At 52.1% G+C, this 7,500-nt stretch overlaps 1 non-coding gene across 1 annotated transcript; it reads right to left on the bottom strand.

Annotated features, from left to right (window-relative positions):
• Positions 1-84: 84 nt before the first annotated feature.
• On the bottom strand, positions 85-1,994 carry LOC124576034. Its single transcript, XR_006972458.1, has one exon. It is a non-coding gene; the product is annotated as a small subunit ribosomal RNA (ribosomal RNA).
• Positions 1,995-7,500: the final 5,506 nt, after the last annotated feature.

Raw genomic sequence — 7,500 nt, forward strand, 5'->3', positions numbered from 1 at the left:
ACGCGGCGCACGGCTACTGCGAGCCGTACAGGTAGCGTGTTGCGCGACACGACACGCACATCGAACGACATGCAGTCTAGTCGGTAATGATCCTTCCGCAGGTTCACCTACGGAAACCTTGTTACGACTTTTACTTCCTCTAAATGATCAAGTTTGGTCATCTTTCCGGTAGCATCGGCAACGACAGAGTCAATGCCGCGTACCAGTCCGAAGACCTCACTAAATCATTCAATCGGTAGTAGCGACGGGCGGTGTGTACAAAGGGCAGGGACGTAATCAACGCGAGCTTATGACTCGCGCTTACTGGGAATTCCTCGTTCATGGGGAACAATTGCAAGCCCCAATCCCTAGCACGAAGGAGGTTCAGCGGGTTACCCCGACCTTTCGGCCTAGGAAGACACGCTGATTCCTTCAGTGTAGCGCGCGTGCGGCCCAGAACATCTAAGGGCATCACAGACCTGTTATTGCTCAATCTCGTGCGGCTAGAAGCCGCCTGTCCCTCTAAGAAGAAAAGTAATCGCTGACAGCACGAAGGATGTCACGCGACTAGTTAGCAGGCTAGAGTCTCGTTCGTTATCGGAATTAACCAGACAAATCGCTCCACCAACTAAGAACGGCCATGCACCACCACCCACCGAATCAAGAAAGAGCTATCAATCTGTCAATCCTTCCGGTGTCCGGGCCTGGTGAGGTTTCCCGTGTTGAGTCAAATTAAGCCGCAGGCTCCACTCCTGGTGGTGCCCTTCCGTCAATTCCTTTAAGTTTCAGCTTTGCAACCATACTTCCCCCGGAACCCAAAAGCTTTGGTTTCCCGGAGGCTGCCCGCCGAGTCATCGGAGGAACTGCGGCGGATCGCTGGCTGGCATCGTTTATGGTTAGAACTAGGGCGGTATCTGATCGCCTTCGAACCTCTAACTTTCGTTCTTGATTAATGAAAACATACTTGGCAAATGCTTTCGCTTCTGTTCGTCTTGCGACGATCCAAGAATTTCACCTCTAACGTCGCAATACGAATGCCCCCGCCTGTCCCTATTAATCATTACCTCGGGTTCCGAAAACCAACAAAATAGAACCGAGGTCCTATTCCATTATTCCATGCACACAGTATTCAGGCGGGCTTGCCTGCTTTAAGCACTCTAATTTGTTCAAAGTAAACGTGCCGGCCCACCGAGACACTCACTCAAGAGCACCCTGGTAGGATTGCAACGGGGTCCGCCTCGGGACGCACGAGCACGCACGAGGCGCGTCGCACGCCTTCGGCTCGCCCCACCGGCAGGACGTCCCACGATACATGCCAGTTAAACACCGACGGGCGGTGAACCAACAGCGTGGGACACAAATCCAACTACGAGCTTTTTAACCGCAACAACTTTAATATACGCTATTGGAGCTGGAATTACCGCGGCTGCTGGCACCAGACTTGCCCTCCAATAGATACTCGTTAAAGGATTTAAAGTGTACTCATTCCGATTACGGGGCCTCGGATGAGTCCCGTATCGTTATTTTTCGTCACTACCTCCCCGTGCCGGGAGTGGGTAATTTGCGCGCCTGCTGCCTTCCTTGGATGTGGTAGCCGTTTCTCAGGCTCCCTCTCCGGAATCGAACCCTGATTCCCCGTTACCCGTTACAACCATGGTAGGCGCAGAACCTACCATCGACAGTTGATAAGGCAGACATTTGAAAGATGCGTCGCCGGTACGAGGACCGTGCGATCAGCCCAAAGTTATTCAGAGTCACCAAGGCAAACGGACCGGACGAGCCGACCGATTGGTTTTGATCTAATAAAAGCGTCCCTTCCATCTCTGGTCGGGACTCTGTTTGCATGTATTAGCTCTAGAATTACCACAGTTATCCAAGTAACGTGGGTACGATCTAAGGAACCATAACTGATTTAATGAGCCATTCGCGGTTTCACCTTAATGCGGCTTGTACTGAGACATGCATGGCTTAATCTTTGAGACAAGCATATGACTACTGGCAGGATCAACCAGGGAGCTGCGTCAACTAGAGCTGAGCAGCCGGCCGCCCGGGAGTGTGTCCCGGGGGCCCGCGCGAACACGCAAGCGTCCGCTCAATTATTCTGCAAACAGGAGGAGGCTGAGCTCCCCTGCACAATACACCTCGAAACCCTCTCAGGTCCCGGCGGCGCGCAGCGCCGTCCTAAGTACTTGGTCGGGTTCGAGAGAGGCGCAATCGCCCGGAGTTTGGCGAGTAGACGCTTTAGGTGCGACCACCCGTGCTCCCAACTGAGCTTGCCGCTGCCGACAGAGGCCCGGGAGCGTGCTGTCGTGGCATTGCCGGCGGGAGACAACACGCGCCACCTACGGTGACCGGCAGCTCCAACGCCAGCGCCACAGAAGGACAAAAGCCCCACTTGGGTGCCGAAGCGAACTCTCCCAGCACAGCGCACGCGCCAACACGTCCGCACAGCTGCGATACAAACCACCTGCGAGAACCGCAGAGGCGACCGAGCAGCAGACGGCGTCGCGGCGCCGAGCGCCGGGCGGCGGCGCATCCTCAGCGCACACAGTCCTCAATCGGACCAGCACACTGCAGATGTCCACCGCGCTTCGCACCGGGCCCGCGAGGACCTACTTTGGCCGCACGGCGCCGCGTGCAGGGTGCGCCGGCGCGCAGCTGCGCCGCCTGCCGCCTCCGTCGGCCGGCGCGCCTGCCACTGGCCGCCCCCACCAGCCGGCTGTAGCGCGTGCGCCCACGCACCGCGCGGCCAGCACGCCGGGAGGCCCCCCCTCACCGGCCGGGGACGGTCCCACCCAGCCACCGCCGCGTATCGCTTCACACCCAGATGCCATTCACGTTCGTGGGCATGGTGGGTATCGCTGGAACAACCGGTTGGTAGCTCAACCGATCGTCGCCATCACTGATTCACCTCTAGCGAGAACAACCGCACCACAACGGTTTACCAGTTGTTCATTTGCATAACGTCACCAGCAAACGTAGGCGTCCATCGCCATTTGCAAATTCAACGATTGTTGCATGCCTGTGTCAGGTGTCACGACACACTATGTCTGCCCACATACACGCAACAACATGTGCACGCTTCGCGAACACGTGGAAGGTGGCCCCCGTACGTATGCGATGTCCATTGCGCGAACGACTGTCAACCGGCCTCTGTCGCATGTCGCAGATGTGGAACGCAGTGCACCATGCTATCACGGTGTGTGAGAAGAGACGACTACGTCTGACAACACGCGCCACTACATCAACAGACGGCTCATGCTGATCGCCATCCAGGGCATACCACACTGCAATCCAGCTCTTATAGGGAGACGACACGTAGCTGAGTGCACAACATTTGGACCGCATGGTTCGCCGTTGTTGGCGCAGTCGTTGTACGGTCACATGTACCACGATGTATCATTCAGTACATGAGGACCAATGTGCAGTACAGTGTGTGATTTGGACGTACAACATCAGCGGACAGTTGACACAGGCCGTACCACAGCGTAGGCTAAGTGCTTCGCACATGCGAATGCCAATGAACAACTGCAAATGCCAATGAACAACTGCAAAGGGCATTGAGCATGTACGTCCTGCTGCCATCCACATTACAGTGTATAGCTGCAAGGTGTTTAACATGAAGCGATACACTGGGGACCGGGCAGTGCGAGTAGCAAACTATATTGCGGGGGTTGCAGTTAGGCAACACTACACTAATTTAACGCGTCGTATGACAATTACAGAGCAGGTTAAGGCCCAACGTGTGTTGGGTTAAGGCCCAACGTGTGTTGGGTTAAGGCCCAACGTGTGTTGGGTTAAGGCCCAACGTGTGTTGGGTTAAGGCCCAACGTGTGTTGGGTTAAGGCCCAACGTGTGTTGGGTTAAGGCCCAACGTGTGTTGGGTTAAGGCCCAACGTGTGTTGGGTTAAGGCCCAACGTGTGTTGGGTTAAGGCCCAACGTGTGTTGGGTTAAGGCCCAACGTGTGTTGGGTTAAGGCCCAACGTGTGTTGGGTTAAGGCCCAACGTGTGTTGGGTTAAGGCCCAACGTGTGTTGGGTTAAGGCCCAACGTGTGTTGGGTTAAGGCCCAACGTGTGTTGGGTTAAGGCCCAACGTGTGTTGGGTTAAGGCCCAACGTGTGTTGGGTTACGTTAAGGGGCAATGTGGGTTACGTTAAGGGGCAATGTGGGTTACGTTAAGGGGCAATGTGGGTTACGTTACGGCGCAATATAGGTTACGTTACGGCGCAATATAGGTTACGTTAAGGCGCAATATCGGTTACGTTAAGGCGCAATACAGGTTACGTTAAGGCGCAATACAGGTTACGTTAAGGCGCAATACAGGTTACGTTAAGGCGCAATACAGGTTACGTTAAGGCGCAATACAGGTTACGTTAAGGCGCAATACAGGTTACGTTAAGGCGCAATACAGGTTACGTTAAGGCGCAATACAGGTTACGTTAAGGCGCAATACAGGTTACGTTAAGGCGCAATGCAGGTTACGTTAAGGCGCAATGCAGGTTACGTTAAGGCGCAATACAGGTTACGTTAAGGCGCAATACAGGTTACGTTAAGGCGCAATACAGGTTACGTTAAGGCGCAATACAGGTTACGTTAAGGCGCAATACAGGTTACGTTAAGGCGCAATACAGGTTACGTTAAGGCGCAATACAGGTTACGTTAAGGCGCAATACAGGTTACGTTAAGGCGCAATACAGGTTACGTTAAGGCGCAATACAGGTTACGTTAAGGCGCAATACAGGTTACGTTAAGGCGCAATACAGGTTACGTTAAGGCGCAATACAGGTTACGTTAAGGCGCAATACAGGTTACGTTAAGGCGCAATACAGGTTACGTTAAGGCGCAATACAGGTTACGTTAAGGCGCAATACAGGTTACATTATGGCGCAATACAGGTTACGTTAAGGCGCAATACAGGTTACGTTAAGGCGCAATACAGGTTAGGTTAAGGCGCAATACAGGTTAGGTTAAGGCGCAATACAGGTTAGGTTAAGGTACGACATAGGTTAGGTTAAGGTACGACATAGGTTAGGTTAAGGTACGACATAGGTTAGGTTAAGGTACGACATAGGTTAGGTTAAGGTACGACATAGGTTAGGTTAAGGTACGACATAGGTTAGGTTAAGGTACGACATAGGTTAGGTTAAGGTACGACATAGGTTAGGTTAAGGTACGACATAGGTTAGGTTAAGGTACGACATAGGTTAGGTTAAGGTACGACATAGGTTAGGTTAAGGTACGACATAGGTTAGGTTAAGGTACGACATAGGTTAGGTTAAGGTACGACATAGGTTAGGTTAAGGTACGACATAGGTTAGGTTAAGGTACGACATAGGTTAGGTTAAGGTACGACATAGGTTAGGTTAAGGTACGACATAGGTTAGGTTAAGGTACGACATAGGTTAGGTTAAGGTACGACATAGGTTAGGTTAAGGTACGACATAGGTTAGGTTAAGGTACGACATAGGTTAGGTTAAGGTACGACATAGGTTAGGTTAAGGTACGACATAGGTTAGGTTAAGGTACGACATAGGTTAGGTTAAGGTACGACATAGGTTAGGTTAAGGTACGACATAGGTTAGGTTAAGGTACGACATAGGTTAGGTTAAGGTACGACATAGGTTAGGTTAAGGTACGACATAGGTTAGGTTAAGGTACGACATAGGTTAGGTTAAGGTACGACATAGGTTAGGTTAAGGTACGACATAGGTTAGGTTAAGGTACGACATAGGTTAGGTTAAGGTACGACATAGGTTAGGTTAAGGTACGACATAGGTTAGGTTAAGGTACGACATAGGTTAGGTTAAGGTACGACATAGGTTAGGTTAAGGTACGACATAGGTTAGGTTAAGGTACGACATAGGTTAGGTTAAGGTACGACATAGGTTAGGTTACGGTACGACATAGGTTAGGTTACGGTACGACATAGGTTAGGTTACGGTACGACATAGGTTAGGTTACGGTACGACATAGGTTAGGTTACGGTACGACATAGGTTAGGTTACGGTACGACATAGGTTAGGTTACGGTACGACATAGGTTAGGTTACGGTACGACATAGGTTAGGTTACGGTACGATATAGGTTAGGTTACGGTACGATATAGGTTAGGTTAAGGTACACATTGTTGTAAGGAAAGGTTTAATGGGGGGCGGGGCGGGGCGGCCGGTTTGTTGATTGTGATTATAGTAAGTGGATGCCTGCGGCATCATCTGATTTGCCACGTCAGGATGCACCTTTGGCTCATGACAGGCGGCGCTCTCATTCCATGCTTGTGGCAGACCTGTGTCTTTCATTCCTGCCATTGTTTGTGTGCTGTGAGAGGAGGCAGTATTGTGATGTTGGGTGCACCCCTGTGTAGGACATGTGTGGGTGTTGGTGGCTTGGCTGAGCAATGGTGGTTGTCGGGTGGGTGGGATATTCTGTTTTCTGAGTGGACCTCCCAGTCTGGTTATGACAGTGTGGATTGTCTAATGTGGCGGAGAGGATGCACTGGGTGTTGTTCCATGCTGGTGCTTACATATTGTCTGTGTGCGTGTTACAGGCAGAGAGTAGTGCGTGATAAGGGTGTGTGGCTGACGTGTGGTTGTGATTGTGAGCAGAGTCTTTCAGCATGTATACGGACAGTTGTATACATTATCTGTATTCTGATGGCTCTATCTATTACTAATCAGCGCCGTGTATACGTTTAATCCGGTTCCAGTCGAAACTGTTGTATCTCTGTACATTAGTGACACGGCGAGCCCGCTATGTAGTTACTCGTCTCGGCAGCTTCCACCGGTGTATGGCAAATGATTATAAGGAATCAGTCTAGTCGTCAATACCGATGGTGTGACGTCACATGTCTGGGGTGGGGGACGCTGCGCCCTTCCGGTGGGTCATGGCCTAGAAAGACTCTTCCCACGCAGGGGGGCGTGGACTGTCATTGACTCTTCCAGGTAATATACTTGCCGTACGTTCTTGCGACTGCGAGTGCAACGCTCACCGGTACCGACATGGATGGAGCGCCTCCTAGCTGACCGCTCAGCATCGGCATTCGTACAGAGAGCAACGCGGTCGCGTCTCTAGCTCGTAACTGGTACAGCCCGCAGCTCATGTATAGGGACAGCGGGAATGTCGCATATTGGAGATAACTCTTCATGAAACGCATGTTATAGGGGTGGATTGCACATTGCGACTGCGGGAAAAGTCCGCCGTTCATCCGCTGGAGTTGCGAGTTGGGCGGTTGGAGTGGGGCGCAGGTGGAGTGATTGCCGGTCCACGATTTCGTGCGGCAGAGGCGCTGGCGTTGGGGTGCTGTGGTCGACAGAGGACGCAGGCTTTGTGGGTGGGGTCGAAAGATGGGCACTGTGGGCCCATCGATGTCTTGGTCGGCTTGGCGTCTCATAGATGGCGGTATCGTCGTTGCAGGACGTCATGCCGCGGGAGACCTACAGATGGCGCTGTGTTTTGTGGTGCGCTCGACATGGCGGACGTAGTGTTGTCAGATTCGCATAGATGGAGGTATTGCATGTGGTTTCG

Source organism: Schistocerca americana, unplaced genomic scaffold (genome assembly GCF_021461395.2).
Source record: "Schistocerca americana isolate TAMUIC-IGC-003095 unplaced genomic scaffold, iqSchAmer2.1 HiC_scaffold_243, whole genome shotgun sequence".
Classification (NCBI taxonomy): Eukaryota; Metazoa; Arthropoda; class Insecta; order Orthoptera; family Acrididae; genus Schistocerca; species Schistocerca americana.